Here is an 18,094-nt window from a genome sequence, read left to right as displayed (position 1 = left end):
GATGATCTACAAATTGTTCACATCTGCCTCCCAATCAATTGTACTACATCAGCTGTTGCTGAATAAAGTTTATAAAGCAATTTTCTACTGAGCTGCGGATGCTAATATTCAATAGATGCGTTGAGATTTTAGAGGTCCTGCTTCAGTCGGTGAAGTTCCTGGTATCCTGAAGCTAGCCTTTAGAAACTGATCTAAAATGTATTGGAAGCATACATACATTTTAAAGTGGAATTTGTATGTGCAGATATACCCACTTTGACGTGAAATCAAAATATTCTGGCTATATAGGTGTCTACTGTAGATTCTGCTGGAGATTATCAATTGGTTTATAAAATTTAGATTATCCAATTAGGTAATCAATTATCCAGATTAGTCAATTATCCAATTAATTCTCTGCTTTGATGGCAATGAACTCTACCATGAAACTGTTTCTAATTGAACTTTCAGTGCACCACTCTATTGAAATTTTGATGCAGATATCTTTTATTGTTAACGAGCTGTGAGGATTTAATTTAAAGTAGAAGAACTCTCTGTTTTGATGCATCATCAAATCGAAGTATAGTGTAATTATTTTTAAGTGACTTCAGTGAACTGCATTCAACTGAAAGCTTAATGAAAATTGCTTTTACCGTTAATTAAATATGACAGTTTGATTTAAACTCACTGTTGTGACTACATCACTATATTTTGCCAGAATACTTAGATCTAGTGGGAAAAACATTACATTGTTCCAGCAAAATCCCTATTTCGTCTTCCTATACCTTTGTCTCCCCTCACTCCTCATTTAGGCATTATATTCCCAGTCAGAAATCAATACTTTGACATTTTTAGAAATGTCATAATTGATGTTCCTTCAACAATCTTCCAAAGATGAAAGAATATGGATCCTGATCTAGTTCCTCCTTGTACCAACAAACCAGCTGAGATTCGCAGAAGGTCATGGGTTCAAGTCCCACTCCAGTGAATTGAACACAAAGTATAGGCTGACACACTAGTGCAGTATTGAGGGAGTGCTGCACTGTCAGAGGTGCCGTCTGTAAGATTTCTAAATCTCTGGTATTAAGTTGACAGTGAGACTGATTCTTTTAAAACAATTCGGGACAGTTAATTAAAACACACACACATGCACATTTATCAGCAGTCATCGGCTATCCTATGGATCTTACTTAGTTACAACAGGTACAAAGTTACAATAATGATTTATAAAAAGGTATACGTCACTTTCCTCTGGCTGGCTGAACACACGGCCTGCTGTTTCGGCCGGTGTTTGAGCGGGCGTTTTGCCATGGGCGCAGGAGAGGAGAGAAAGAGCAGTCTGTGCTTGAGTTTTTATATCCCTTAAGTCTTTTGTTCCTCCGGAAGCCTCAGGATTGGATCTTGGTTCCAGGGCAGTTCCTCATTGGCTCTCCTCAAGCACGTGTCTGCTGGACTGGCTCAGCCATCCCTTGATTAAGTTAATGGCTTTCCAATTAAGGCAATGCACAACCACACGCTGGAGGTCTGTGAGCTTCCATTTTGAATCTTTCAAAACTGTCTTTTCGTGTAGTCGACACTTTCTACATTTATACATACACAGAATCAATTTTATTACGGAACACTTTTATTCTTACATGTCATTCGAATCCGATGTTAAATTGAGGCCCTGTCTGCCCTCTCAGGTGGACGTAAAAGATCCCATGGCACTATTTTGAAGAAGAGAAGGGGAGTGCTGGCCAATATTTATCCCTCAACCAAAATCACTAAAACAGATTATCTGGTTATTATCACATTGCTGGTTGTGGGACCTTGCTGTGCGCAAATTGGCTGCCGTGTTTCCTACATTACAACAGTGACTGCAGAAATCAAGTGCAGGCAGCGGAAAGAGCGTGCGACATTTTTGTCCCACCTGTGACAGGGACTGTGGTTCTCGTATTGCACTGTTCAGCCACCTAAGAACTCATGCTAAGAGTGGAAGCAAGTCTTCCTCGATTCCGAGGGACTGCCTATGATGATGATGCGCTTCAAAAGTACTTAATTGGCTGTAAAGTGCTTTGGGATGTCCTGAGGTTATGAAAGGCGCTATATAAATGCAAGTCTTTCTTTTTTCATTCTATTTTTTCCAGTGAAACCAAACTACCAATGTAATTTGAGACTGGAATTCAAACTCTGATCCCATCATAGTTAGTCCACACACCTTAAATTTGAGGCTAAAATATGGAATAAGGGAAGACCCCTTAAGCTTGTTCACTTCATAGGTGATGCATATTTTGGATAAGCAACCCAATCAATCACCTAGACTTTTTTCTGAACCCTAAGGGTAATCAATTAAAACACTGGACTGTTAATTTGCCTTTATAATTCTGTACCTGCTAAATCTTACTCATTTCGAGTGATTGATATTCATTTGAATTTTTGCGTATCTCATTCTTAAAAATAAAAGCTCCATACCTTTAACTGGATTTGTGATCAGTCTCTTTGATTCTCACTCCTAACATTTCCAAATCCTGACTGCTATTCAGCCCACACTTACAGCTCTGACATGCCGCATTCCACAATTGACTTGTTCGTGATCGCAATGGTCTGTGCATCAACATATTCACTATCTGTGTGTCTGTGCTCATGTTTATCCTTAAGATCTTCACCTCCTTTCTTAAACTGATATTTATCCAGCCCTTTCTTCAAGGGATTAAGCGCTACGTTACTGCTGTTACCGAGAGTCTGCTCAACATATCTACATGCTTTATGGAGGGCAGAATTTCTTCTCATGTCTCATCTCATTTCAGGATTGTTCATTTTGTACTCATGTTGTCTAGTTCTATGATCACAGCCCAAGTTAAATAGCTTGCTAACATCCATCTTATCTATGCCTCTTGTGCCACTCCTCCACCACAAACATTCACGAGAGATCATGGCGGAGGTGTGGCGAATGAGGGTGCGGGGCCCAGAAGAGCCGAGGGCCCAGGGGGCAGCACGGGCCCAGCCCACACTGTGCGATATGTGTGCGCACTCGGTCCGTGCGGCAGAGCAGGTCTCCAATCGTCCTGGTTAACCCTTGCCACTGGATCAAGACCTAGCTCTGTCAAGCCCGTGTGGTGGCTGGTGTGCACTGTTCACCACACTTTAAAAAAATCCACGCACAGGCATCTTCCACCCCTTCAATTGGAGTTCAGGACTGGAAGATCGGGTCCTTCATTGAAACATCTGCGAACCCATGTGGAAGCAAGTCATCCTCGTTCGAGGATCAGACATGATCTTGTTGAATGGCGGAGCAGGCTAGATGGCCTACTCCTGTTCCTAATTCTTATGTTCTTATGAGGGACCGCCTATCATGATGATCTATGCCTCTCATTATTTTATAGACTTGAATCTCTCTCAATCTGTTTCCCCTCAAGAACAAATTCCATTTTGTGCATCTTTCTTCATAACTTAAACCCCTAAGCTCTGGGAACACCCACTCACTGTTCTGTACACTTTTTTCAGACAATAAATATTGTAAATGTCTATCTCTATATTGCTATGTTGTCTTGCTATTAAATTTCATATATGCTCTCAAGATGCATCATAGTTCTTGGTTACTGTTACTAATAGCTTCACACTGAATAAACACTTTTAGCAAATAGTGAATCATCCACCGATTTAATGTGTATACATGTTTCGTATTTCCTGTTCCAATGTGCATTACCTTGCAATTACCCACGTTAAGTTCCACTTAACATTAATATCTGGGCTATTGGCTTTTGAATAATTAACACATTGGGCTAAAATGCACAAGCGATTGTGGGGGGGAGGTCTGGGACTAGTTTTAGAAGAAGCAAGAAAGAGTGGGTGGAAATGGTTAACTTTCTTTCCAGAGCCTGCAAGAAGAAAATTAATGCCCTTCACCCTAAATCCTCTTCTAATCTTATTGTCTAGTGCACAAAATAGATTTCAGCAAATTCTTAACTATTGATGGGATTGGCAGGCATATTCCACCTTCCAATGCTTCTGGTTCTGCTCAGTGATCAGGTATTTCATCATCATCATCATCATAGGCAGTCCCTCGGAATTGAGGAAGACTTGCTTCCACTCCTAAAGTGAGTCCTTTGGTGGCTGAACAGTCCAATGCGAGAGCCACAGACCCTGTCACAGGTGGGACAGACATTCGTCGGGGGAAGTGGGGGTGGGACTGGTTTGCCGCACGCTCCTTCCCCTGCCTGCGCCTGACCTCTTCACGCTCGCGGCGTTGAGATTCGAAGAGCTCAGCGCCCTCCCGGATGCACTTTCTCCACCTCGGGCGGTCTTCGGCCAGGGTCTCCCAGGTGTCAGTGGTGATGTCGCACTTTACCAGGGAGGCTTTGAAGGTGCCCTTGTAATGTTTCCTCTGCCCACCTTTGGCTCATTTGCTGTGAAGGAGTTCCGAGTAGAGCAATTGCTTAGGGAGCCTCGTGTCTGGCATGCGAACTATGTGGCCTGCCCAACAAAGCTGATCGAGTGTGGTCAGTGCTTCAATGCTGGGGATGTTAGCCTGGACGAGGACGCTAATGTTGGTGCGCCTGTGCTCCCAGGGGATTTGCAGGATCTTGCAGAGACATCGTTGGTGATATATCTTCAGCGACTTGAGGTGTCTTCTGTACATCATCCATGCCTCTGATCCATACAGGAGGTATTTATTAGGTATTTATTAGGAAAAGGTATTGGCCATTGATGAAGAGATCCTACAGGCCAGAATGTAGAACGGCCTGGTGGGACTCCTGAATACAGAGATCTAGGTGAGCCTCATAAAAAGAAACCATAAATGCTGTTTACGGTGTGTTAGTGCATAGTTGTGCCATAGCTGATGAAGGAATCTTGCACCAAAGCTAACATTATGATGCTGAGTGAGAAGCTCCCAACCTACAGATACACTGCAGTTAGAGCAATGTTGATGAAAGATTCAAAGCTTTCCTGTTCCAATTATCAATGTGTCAGGGCAATTGCTAACACCAGTGGAGGGTTGTCCAAAGAATAACCTCATAGGCAGTCGCTCGAAGGGAGGATGACTTGCTTCCACGCCAAAAAAGGATGAGTTCACAGGTGGTTCAATGAAGGACCTAATATTCCAGGTCCTGAAATACATCTTGAAGGGTGGAAGATGTCTGTGTGTGGATTTTTTTAATGTGGGGTGGCCGTTGCACACCAGCCACCACACGGGCTTGACAGAGCTCGGTCTTGGTCCAGTGGCAAGGGTTATCCAAGATGACTGGAGACCTGCTCTGTTGCACAGACCTAGTGTGCACACATATCGTAGTGTGGGCTGGCCCGTGCTGCCCCTGAGTCCCTGGCCCAGAACTCACGCCTCCCCTGGGCCCGAGCACAGACGGCAACGAAGAGAGTCATCTAGGTCCAGGTCGGTGATTGGAGCGTGATGTAAGATTCCAAAATTCGTGGAAACCCCCCAGTGTTTGGACTCACTGAAAAGGAAATTCGATTTGGGCCTATTAAACAGAAGGTTTGGGATCCTAAAATGCATGTGGAAAAAATCTACGAGTCGTAACCAAGTTTGGGGCTTTATAAGGCATGTTTGGGCCTGTGGGGAAAGCTGCAGAGACAGAGGGGTGGGATCAACCTTTACCTTTAGAATTTGAATATTGTAGCTAATCAGTTTGTCTGGGGGAGCTGTTTAACCATAGTCAGGCTCCCAGAAAACATTAGCATTTAATCAATCGACCACTGAAGAAACATTATCCACCCCACCCACAGGACCTAAATATCACATCCATATTCCAACACCTTTTTCAACATGCATAGAAATATCTGGCTCAGCCCGGACTTCCCAAAGCCAAAGCAGTGCTAGTACAATGGACAAATGTTCATCAGCTCATAAATAAGGAGTATCGCAATCCCAAAGTCTATCAACGCCAGATTAAAACATTTAATCAAGTTTCAGTTAGCTAGCCCGCCAAAACTTATACAAAGAAAACCACTTAAAATCAATGGGCAGCAAAACTCAAACAAAAGAAACGTTAAGATTTGGCGCGAAGATTAAACAGCCTCTCAGAGTACAATTGAGGGCCTATCGTACCAAGAGAACTTGTCTGACCATCATAGGAGAACTTTTTCTGACCATCACTTCGGAACAACAAGATCAAGATCGAGAGCACATGGCGAGAAAACGCAGGAAGAAACATCGCGACATCGGAGAAAAGAACTTCAAAAACCAATCAGCGGAACATCAATACCAACTGACTTGGTAACAGTCATCAACTGGACTACCGCGACCGACGAAACCAACCAGGAAAATCAACTGCCAAGAAAACCGGGGTCCACGCAAGTTTTCCACTCTACAATTTGTGCATAGACTATCCAGCGGGTAAAAATTACCTAAAGAACTTAAAACCGTATTGCTAACAAAGGAAATTGGGTACTCACCAGAGATAAATCCAAAATGTGTCTAACCGCATCAGCAGACTCACCCCAACTGGCTTCAATATGCAGCAGAGGTCTTCTACCACGCTCGGGGTACGGCAAGGCAAACCGGCTATAACCAAAGAACCCCGAAACCGTGAAACAGCCCTAGCTGTCAAAGGAAGGATCTGGTGAGCATTATCCCTGGAACCCTAGAGTTTGACCTAGTTAGAGAGTAAGTGGGAGGTGGGAGGCATTTCTGTTGTGTTTATTACCTGTAATAAAGTATTTCCCATTGTTTAGAACCCTTTTGTAAGATTTTACAGTTTTATTGGAGTGTATTTGTGTTATTTGCTTTCTTGAATAAAACCCAAACCTTCTTTGTATAAAACAGTTGTCCGCTGCACTTTATCACACCCTGATTAATAAATCCAGGCTCAAGAACCAGGGAGTGGGAGCGGCTCGAAACTGCTCTGGTCAGGAAGGCAAGCTGACAGACCCACCACCCCCTACAGCGAACAACCTATGAGCCACTTGACCTCTGGCATTCCAACCCAGAAAGCCCAAGTACGTCAGGTTTTTTTTTTTCACTTATATTTATTACTTGCTGCTTTGAAACTTGTTGGCCTGGTAGTTAGATGTTCTTAACACTGTGATCTGCTTCATGGATAACTCGTAAATCAGAGCACCAAGAACTGTTAATATTGTCTGTTTGTAGACTACCCAAATTAAGGGGAATATTGAAGTCATCTTTCTATTTGGCCTAATGTAAGCACCTAAGTAATCACAAGGACTAAAAGCATGGGCACTCCTGCAATAGAGTAAGAGTGAGCAGGTAGGAAAAGTGGGGTTTGAAAAGGGGTTGTAGCAATATTATGAAGAATTAATAATACTAATAAAAAATTGTGACACGTTGAGAACATAAGAATGCAGGACTGAACGAGGGCAAATAAGCCTATCATCCTGATCCTGTTTTAGAGCCCTGCCTGAACATTTTTTTCATATCTTTTTCTTCAACGCTAACCCATGTTACTCTGCTACCTGATGTGTTATGAATCGATTCTGTTCCCTTTTGAATACTTCAATTGAGTTGGTATTTACTGCAGTGGATATCAATCTGTTCTGTACGTCAGTGATTGATAGGGCCAGAATTATCGATTCCTGTAGTTATTCAAAAATCGTGTATCCCTTATTTGGGGTGGCAGGACAGGTAGCTGGGCTCGTTAGCGCCTGTCTTTTGGGCGCTATGAGTGCCCTTAAAGCTCCAAAATGGCATCCATGGCACATGTGCACACTTGTACGGCGAATCTAACCGATGTCTTATTGATGCAGGCATTAGCATGCTTGCAGTGAACATCTGCTGGATGTATGCAGAGCAGGTAGATCATGATTTCAATCGGCATGCAATGCAGTGCCATTTTGGAGCCCAACACTCCAGCCAAACCCCCTCTTAACCTCGCACAGATGCACATGAATTCAGCAGTAGGAAGGACCCCCCCACCAGTGCTATTTAAAAGGAACATCAACTAATCATTAACTAGACAAGCATATGAGGGAGAAGGGAATAGGGGGTTATGCTGATAGATAAAGAAAGATACGAGGAGGCTCGAGTGGAGCAGAAACTGGTTGTGCTGAATGGCCTGTTTCTGTGGCACATATCCAATGTGATTATTTTTAGTTGCTGATTGATTTATTTTGGTTGTTGCTGCAAATCTACGTGTTTGGTGCTTTCTCTATTTGTTTCAAGTTGCAAAGGTCTACAGGGAGTGGTGTGGCAGATGCTGAAGTATATTTGCTGACTTCAGGCTTCTGCACAAACCAGTTGCTCCCAGACAGGGGACCACTAGTAGGCATTCCCCTTGGAATACAGCCTGGCGGGGCAAATGAACAGAGGCCACACAGAGCAGGACAAGCTGCTGGAAGCGGGAGGCGGCTCTCAGCAGGAGGTCAGGGAGTTCAGGGAGCAATTCTCCCACCTGAACCTCAGCGAGGAACAATGTGTGGGACGTCTGCCCTTCAGTACGGACATTCTCACTGAAATCTGCCACCTGCTGCAGCCACAACTGTAATCTCAGAGCAGGGCAAGGACTGCATTGCCAATGGCTGTGAAAGTGACCGTGGCGATGAACTTTTGTGTGTCTGGCTCCTTCCAGGTTGGAGCCGGCGATATTTGCAGCATCTCCCAGTTTGCCGTCCACTGTTGGATAAGGGAGGTCACCTGGGCGCTCTATTCAAAGAGAGCTGACTACCTTTCATTCTCTTTTTGCCAGAGACAAGCAGGCGAAGTTAGCGTGCAGCTTCGCTAGGATTGCAGACTTCCCCATGGGTAGCATTGACTGCACGCACATTGCATGCGCTGCATGTCAGCTCTGCCTTATACCGGAACTCACTGCTGACTGCAGTGCGGGCAGGTACAGCAGGAGTGGCGAGGTCAGGCGAAGGAGCGGCAAGGGTTCGTCGAGGGATGTGATCGGGGCCCAGGAGAGGCGAGGGCCCAGGGGCAACACGGGCCCAGCCCACACTGCGATATGTGTACGCACTAGGTCCGTGCCTTGGTTAATCCTTGCCACTGGACCAAGACCTAGCTCTGTCAAGCCCGTGTGGTGGCTGGTGTGCAACGGCCACCCCACGTTAAAAAAATCCACGCACAGGCATCTTCCACCCTTCAAGATATAGTTCGGGATCTGTGAACTCATCCCTTTTTGGCGTGGAAGCAAGTCATCCTCGTTTCGAGGGACTGCCTATGATGATACCGGAACTGAAAGTGACTCCACTCCCTCAACGCCCAGTTGGAGTGTGACCATCGGCAATGGATAATGGAGGTGAATGCCCGGTATCCTGGCATCAGTTACGATGCCTTCATTCTGCAACTGTGCCAGCTGCATTTGAGCCACCACGGCAAAGCAAAGGGTGGTTTACTGGGCGACAAGGGCTATCTGCTGACTACGCTGCTAATGACTTCGGTGCATAGCCCGCGCACATGTGTGCAACATGGATACAATGAAAGCCATGCTGCCGCACGGAATGTAATCGAGCAGAAGATTGGCGTACTGCCCTGCAGTACTCGGTAGAGCAAGTGTCAAGATTCGTGGTGGTCTGCTGCAACCTCGCCATCATAAGGGCACAGCCCTTGCCACCAGCTACATGGTGACCAGCTGAGGAACAGGAGCATGAGGAGGAGGAGGGGGGCAAGGGAGGGGGCAACCCCCTTTCTGCCCGGGCTCTGTGAAGAACTATTCTGAGGGAGATACCAGCAACCACAACCCCAATTCCCCATTCGCCAACAGTCCCACACCTTACCTTTCCTCTATCATTGGCCATCACAGTTTCTGCATGGTCGCAATGCAAAAATAAAAGCCACCACAAAATAAAAGTTCCAAACCAAGTTTATAAATGAAATCATAACATATTGCATAAAAATGTCAATTACTCACACTTGTGTGTTCCCTTAGTGCCTATCTTCTGTGTGGCTTTGCCTATCCTAGTGCTTCTACGAGGTGCTACCCCAGTGGCTGCAGCAAGGCTGGTGGAAGGCTGCTGACTTTCAGTGGGAGAGACTGCCGATGGCCTTGGAGGATGACCTCGAGCAGCTCTGGGCCTAGAAGGCTCGGCTGGAGGCGACACCATCTCGGCATGGGCGGCAGCAGTCTGGGCTGGCTGGCTGACAGGCAACAGCAAGGGCACTGGCGGAGTGGCAGTGGGGGGGGGGGAGGACAAATGCTATCTTTCTGAGCGAGGACAGCAGGTTCGTCCTCCTCAGAGCCACTGCCACTCACCCACCACATGCCGCATACGGCGGGATACCACTGCAGGGAGCAGCGCGTGCCGCTGCAGGAGGGCGACGGCTATGAAGCCAGGTCGCTGATTGCAGTGCGGGCAGGCACAGCAGGAGGGGCGAAGGAGCGGCAAGAATCCGTAGAGGGAAGTGACCGGGGCCCAGGAGAGGCGTGCGTTTGGGGCCCAGAAGAGGTGAGGGCCCAGGGGCGATATGTGTGCGCACTATGTCCGTGCAGCAGAGCTGGTCTCCAGTCGTCTCGGTTAACCCTTGCCACTGGACCAAGACCTAGCTCTGTCAAGCCCGTGTGGTGGCTGGTGTGCAACGGCCACCACACATTAAAAAATCCAAGCACAGGCATCTTCCACCCTTCAGGATGTAGTTCGGGATCTGGAATATTAGGTCCTTCACAGAAACACCTGTGAACTCATCCCTTTTTGGCGTGGAAGCAAGTCATCCGCGATTCGAGGGACCGCCTATGATATGATGCTGATGCCACTCCCCACTTGTGATCTGCTGGAGGATAGATTGCTGGAGTGCTGCGACACCCTGCAAGCCCCTTTGTACACTGGAATCTACAGCCAAAATGGCAGCAAGCTGACCTTGCAGACAGTAGTTTGACCTTCTACTGCAGCCCTCAGATGTTTGGTGGTTGCTGCTTGTGCTGCAATAGATATTGTGACATCAGCAATCAGACGCTGCATCATGGTTAGGTCCACAAGTGTGCTAATGGAGTTAGCCACTGCATCCATGCTGGAAAGCATGGGCTCCAAGCTCTGCGTAAAGCCCTGTGAAAGTTGGTGCCAGACTCCGCCATGCACTTTGACACTTACCGAAGGCTTTCTGGCAGGCTTCCCAATGCACCAAGCATTTCATTGTGCATACCCATCAGCCTTCTTCTGTAGGCCACCCCCTTCGAAGTCCTCATCTGAGTCCTCTGCTGCAGAACCCATATGCGACCTTGCCATCCGACGAGCGGGCACCTGCGCTATCCTTGCCCCCTGCCCTGGCTGCTGTCCACTCGTGCCCGGTGTCTCACCACGTGCAGATCCCACCTCTAATCTATCTTCTAAGATATGCACAGTATCTGGAGTGGTGCTTGAACCCACAACCTTCTGACTCGGAGGCGAAACTGAGCCACGGCTGACAACAAGAGTTGCATGCTTACACCATCTGCAGCTTGTGAATCAGAAGAGAGTGTGGAATGAGGGGGACGTGAGATGTGAGAAGGAGGATTAGGTATGAGGATACTATCATCTTTGTCGGTTTCAGCCCCGCTCTGGCCATTGCCTCTGCCAATGGCAATCCCAATAATGACCAGCACCGTCTCCTCCATGGGGATTAAGTTGTAAATGTGTGAAGGTGAGGTAAAGCACATGAATGTTAGGCACGGGGCATGATTGATAGATATTGTTGGTAGGTGAGTGACGGAGGTGTGGAGATTAGAATCGTGGCTGAGGCTACTGGTGCAGTTGATAGGATGTGGCATTTGAAGATTCATTGACTGACCTTGACCATTCATGTGAGGTCATTGAACTTCTTGCGGCACTGCATCCAGATCATTGGGGCTTGACTCCTCGAATTGACCACCATGGCCGTTTGCTCTCACTGCCTTTTGACCGTGTGCCATGAGAGTCACCTTGCCCCCTGCGGATACAGGACATCTCTCCTCCTTTACACCCCCTCCGCCACCAAGACCTCTAGTGCAGCATCCGAAAATCTTGGAACCCATTCTCTCCCCTGTTGAGCCATTCACCACTCTTTCCCAGGTCAGGTTCTCTTCAACCACAACTTATCTAACTATGTAACTTCCAGTACCTGCTCCAGCCACAATGCACCTCCACTTTTAAAAGGTGCAGGCTAGCTATAAGCAATGCAGGCTAGCTTTAAGCAGTGCAGGCTAGCTTTAAGCGTTGCTAGCCACTCTCGATATTGGACCGCTGCTGATATGTGCATCCAATCAACAGCGCAGTTAGCACTGGCTGGATGCAGAGACCATTAAAATGAGCAGGCAGTATGAAGTTGGCGTGCTGCCAGCATTGCAAACAATGGACATGGTTTAATTGTGCATTGTGATCCCACGCCCGTTTTCGGGAGCTTTGCAATTTAGCCCCGAATATGTTTTAACTTTATAAAAGAAATTGTTCTGTAGCTTTATCTGCAGAATAGTTCCCTATTCCAGTGCTTTTTGGAAGTAGGTTTGGAATTATCTCCTCATATTTCTATTTTCACCTTCTGTAAAATATGTCCTACCATAAACAGAAAGTTTTAAGTTATGATTTTTCCACCGTGAAATGAATGGTTATTTTATGCCACTACCTTTATGCTTACTTTTTATATTTTAAATAAGCTAAACAGCTTGTTGAATTAAACTTGACAGAACAGAATTATCCCTGTCTAAATCTTGGCCGACTTAGATGCTGCTCCGCCCACAAGTGACCTTTTGTACCCTGAGATTTTTGTGCACTCTGCATAGTGATATGGCTCATTAAATCTGCATGTTAATGAAAGAGCATTCATTTTGTCTGCAGTTATTCTGTTTTTATATATTCATTTATTTATATATATTACAGAAAGCACAATTTAAGGAAACAGCAGTTTAGTGCTGAAATAAGGGCTATCAATTATCTTTTGAGTCACGTGTAAAATTAGATACTTCAGGTCAGGTAAGAATGACCAAGTAAGAGGTGTATTATCTTCATATGTTAGCCAGAACAGGCAAACTGGGATATTGGGTCTAATACACGGCTGTGAATCAAACAGTCAGTAAATAGAAGCATTGATGTTTTTACTAGTTGTTTCTTGATGTAATCACTGTCAGTCTGAGAGATGTTATATGTTTGAAAGTATTGAACTTTTGTACTTTAACCTGCAATTTACTTTTCAAACTTCTCTTCTTACTTTACTCTGTAGGGAGCAATGAACGTTTCTGGTTGTTTGGCTTTAACTGATTCAATTCAACTGTTTTCTGAGAGAAACCAGAATCCAATCAGTCTGCTGCTAATGTCTTAAAAACCTCAAGTCCTTCGACCTAATCTCTCGAAATATAAACCAAAGGCTAAGCACAGCATGTCCAATTCTGGTCATAAAATATAGAACACAGATAGGCCATTTGGTCTATTGAGCATGACTTCTATTGGGCAGTATACAATTTGGAATACCATAAAAATCTCCTTAACGTACCTGATTGCTGTGGGAAGTGAATAAACACAAGTAAAATCCAAGGAAATGGCAGGAAACCCTCTGTGAAATGTTCTCCCTGACAGTCAAAGATGTCTGGCAAGAATTTCAGAATATGAATGTAACGTGATAATGTACACTGTTCCCATGACGCCAAAGGATGCATATTGTTCCATGCTGTATTTGACCATCAAAGTCTATATTTATCCCCGTTCTAACAAAGGGTTTTATACCATTAGCTATTCTCGATGAAGACTTTTCAACCAACTGTTTAGAGGTTTTGCTAATTTTGTATCACTATCTTCTAATACCCTGAAATCTAATCATAATTCAAAATAGCTTATCTTTGTTTATATTATCAATGTTTATAAAAACATTTTTAGGAACTAATGCGCCTCTCAACCATCTTTTCTCCAGTGAGAACAAATTCTGTGAATTTATCCCCATAATGTAGTCCAGGAGAAGCAGTCCTCCAAGCTTTACTTGAGGAGGTTAAAGCCACAAGGCACAGACTTCTGGATTCACATTCCATCAATGTAACCCATACTGCCTGGAGGAAGGTAGCATTGCCACTAAGTGCCAACTCTGTAAAGTCCTGTCCCTGCAGTACAGACTCACACGAGGCACATGCTGATGTCAAGGTCACTCAGGACCTGCACCTTTATTACACAGCTCTCGAATTGCACACTTACCTGAGACCTGTCTTTATATACCTGTGTGGAACAGGTATATCCAGTGTCTCCAGCAAGTGCACATAAGGTAAGCTTATGGTCACAGGTCATATCTGGTTACAGTCATGTATAGCATGGTAAGATACAGTTATGTACAGTAGTGTGAGATACATGACAAACTCCTTCACCCCAGGACTTTAGAACAGTGCAGCAAGAAGTTCAATGACCTGATCAGGTTGGCAATCAAGTACACTGACCACATTCTCCATTCTTCCTTTTCCACCCTGGGCACCAGTATATTCTTCACCTTCTTAAAGAAACACTTACACACACACTGCGCTCTGGGTCAGGGTGGCTCGACAGATGTGTGCGGAATCATACATTGCGTGCAGACTTTAACAACTTTCTGCAAAGATGCAGAAACTAACAGGCATGATTGTTTATTCTGTAGCTCTCCTTTGTGACAATGTTACTGAAACTTTGTCTTCCTTGCAGGCACCAATGCAGCAAGTGACAGCCACATTGAACTCCACAGCAGGTCCCAAATAAGAGGCAGCCAGGGACCGTGATCAGCTCCGCTGGGCAGGCCACATTGTTCGCATGCCAGACACAAGACTCCAAAAGCAAGCGCTCTACTCGGAACTCCTTCACGGCAAACAAGCCAAAGGTGGGCAGAGGAAACGTTACAGGAACGCCCTCAAAGCCTCCCTGTTAAAGTGCAACATCCCCACCGACACCTGGGAGACCCTGGCCAAAGACCACGCTAAGTGGAGGAAGTGCATCCGGGAGGGCGCTGAGCACCTCGAGTCTTGTCGTTGAGAGCATGCAGAAATCAAGCACAGGCAGCGGAAGGAGCATGCGGCAAACCAGTCCCACCCTCCCTTACTCTCAACGACTGTCTGTCCCACCTGTGAAAGGGACTGTGGCTCTTGTATTGGACTGTACAGCCACCTAAGGACTCATTTTAAGAGTGGAAGCAAGTCTTCCTCGATTCCGAGGGACTGCCTATGATGATGATGGTGCCTCTACCTCCATGGAAACACAGACTGCAATGTTGATTGCAATAGGGAGCAGATTGGAGCACAGCATGAATTGTAGCTTCCTGACCATGGCAACTGCTGTGTTTCAGATCTTTCAGGATCGGATAGCTGCCATTAAACCAGACATCCCACTGATCAATGAGGCCACAGTTCCAGGACCCAGTGAACTGGTGACAGCTGGAGTCCCATCTGCCCGATACGGTCACCTCTCAGGGCAGTAAGCAGATGCCAGATCATGTAACATGGGAGGCGACGTAAGCCTGCCCAGGAACACCCTCCAGAGATGCAGCCACTGGTGGCTGCATGCCAAGAGCCAGCTGCCATGAGTTGAGAGCTACTTCCGTCCCATGATCTTTCTGTAAAGCATGAGGAGCCGGCGACTTTCCATAATCCTAGCCCTCAGGTAGCACTTAGAAGGAGGACTAGAATAGGTGATGGAAAGGCACACCTTGGCACCGGGGAAGTAGAGTGCTAGGAGAGAGGAGGGTGACTATTTGTTTGCACTTTGCAATGAATGTACTAAAATAGAAAGTACACTTAAGTTATATTTTCTTATTCATGGCGATGACAGCCATACAAGAAGCGCAGACCTCATTTGGTGCTGACATTTACTCAGGCAGCGGAAGGAGCGTGCGGCAAATTTGTCCCACCCTCCCCTTCCCTCAACCACTGTCTGTCCCACCTGTGACAGGGACTGTGGTTCTCGTATTGGACTGTTCAGCCACCTAAGGACTCATTTTAAGAGTGGAAGCAAGTCTTCCTCGATTCCGAGGGACTGCCTATGATGATGATGGTGCCTCCACCTCCGTGGAAACACAGACTGCACCGTTGATTGCAATAGGGAACAGATTGGAATACAGCATGAATTGTAGCTTCCTGACCATGGTCTCACTAAATATTGTGAAAAGATTAAGTTAATTATTTAAATTTATAATTAAACATGCTTCAAGAACTTGCATTGCTATGTTGACAACAACTTCACCTTGACTGAAGACTTTCTGATTGATCACTGATGATTGACAGAGCCTTGGTGGGGCAGAGAGGGCTGATATGTTGGCATGTGGTAGGTTAGGTATTGGTTTGAGGGAATATCTCTTTATTCACAAGTGGGGAAATGAGTTCAGGCTGTGGTGTCCTGGCAGCCTAAACCCTGAAGAGAAGACTTCCAAGAGCAACCATCTTTCAAGCCCCTTGTATGTGTCCATGAGGACCGCTGTGTGGTTGTTGTCCTGATGTTCTGCTCGCTGAAGTTCAGGATCCTCCGAAGCCAGTGCCTTCTCTTCGGACCTGTAAATTCTTGGGTTTATATCTGGTGGGCTGACACTCATTTACTCCTGCCTCTACTGGCCTTCCTCCTCAATAATAATACTGGTACAGAGTGCGACTGATTCTGAGCTGTTGTTACTGCAGGGTTGGGAGTCTTTCAGTACTCTGATCCAGTAGCAGGCAATCAAAATAAAAGTCTGTGTCACAGTAACGAAAACTAACAAAGAAAATGAAAAAAGTGTTTTCAAACTGCTGAAATCATGAAGCAAATTTTCCAGCCTCTTCAAAATTGATGAACTCCTCACTTTTGCCTTGATCGGTTGATACAGACAGCTCTAGCTTACCTCAAGTGCAATTGCAAAGTTAAACCAGGAAACTTGCATCTACAGCCCCACTGGCTGACAGGTGCAAATGAGGCCAGTGTGTTCTCAGCGAGCGAATAGACAGGTTCATAAAGCGCAAAGGACCTCAGGGGAAGTGTTTTAAAGATGAACAAGTGGCGGAAACTATCTCCACCTGAATTTCTTCATTGGCGGTCGTTCCACTGCCACTTATGAGCTAAAAACGTTGAAGAAATTCCTCCCTTTTGAGTATTGGAATCATTCTTTTGCTCTTTTCTAAATTTTCTCTAACAGGAAAAAACAATATCTGACAATTAACAGACACACCCGTTTCCTTTTAAAGATAACATTTCACACGACATCCCAATTGTGGTCTCACTAAATATTGTGAAAAGATTAAGTTAATTATTTAAACTTATAATTAAACTTGCTCCAAGAACTTGCATTGCTATGTTGACAACAATTTCAACTTTCTGATTGATCAATGAGGACACCCAAATACTTTTCTCCCTTTATTGAGGAACGGTTGTTTCCTGCTTTCTGTACTTACAAACGTTTCTGTATTGGAGAATATAATATATGTGTTTGAGTTCTTGTTGCAAGTTGTACGTATCTCTGGTTATCCACAGGATGGTGCTACTCACACAGCAAATGCAACATTTTAGTTCCAGTGGAGAAGCTCACCTTTATTCTCAGTAAATTAGATGGCCAGTGCTGTTTGTCTGTGATCTGCATAGAGGCAGTCAAAGCCCCATGCTTTTCCAGATGTCTTTTTTTGAATTGTATAAAGAATGGTAAAGTTTGTTACGCTGATCATCCTTTCAAACTGCAGTAACAGTGGTATGAAGGAGCACGGCAGTGTGCTGCACTTCTAACTGATATCATTATGTTTCTGCATGGTTTGCTTTCAGTTAACTGAATTAGTTTTTATTTTTAAGGCCGGGTTAGGGGTGGGAAGGTATTACTATATCATCTTCATTCCCTGTAACCATAATATTTAGACTTTTTTTTTAAGCTTGACTTTGCCTGCATTATGTTTACTTTTAAGATTTAGATTTCTGTGAAACACCCTTTACAAATAGCTGATTATTTTAAATATAAAGACAAAATTGCACTGAAGCGACAAATTAATATCTAAAGAAACTCAGACACAAGGAATGGAACTATAGTTTCTAAAATGGCTTTGTTTGCCATTACTGTTTGACAGCTGCAATGATGATATTTTCCAACCTAGTTATAGCATGAGTCAAAAAAACTTAATTAATAAGGATTATTAAGAACACGAAAGTTACTTGTGGTCATATAATTGAAATCTTCAATAGGCATTAAAATGTTAGCAGAAATGAATAGTGATTTTGCTGAGCATGGATGAGGTAAACACAACTGTTTGCTGCTTCTCTGGGGAGATGGATTCACTTTTGATGACTGAGCCTTCAATCATTGTGACAGTTTAACAATAGTGAGCTTGTTTTGACTTTT

The sequence above is a fragment of the Pristiophorus japonicus genome, chromosome 12 (assembly GCF_044704955.1).
Source record: "Pristiophorus japonicus isolate sPriJap1 chromosome 12, sPriJap1.hap1, whole genome shotgun sequence".
In the NCBI taxonomy this organism is placed as follows: Eukaryota; Metazoa; Chordata; class Chondrichthyes; family Pristiophoridae; genus Pristiophorus; species Pristiophorus japonicus.
The sequence above is the reverse complement of the archived record's forward strand: the minus strand, read 5'-3'. Positions refer to the sequence as shown.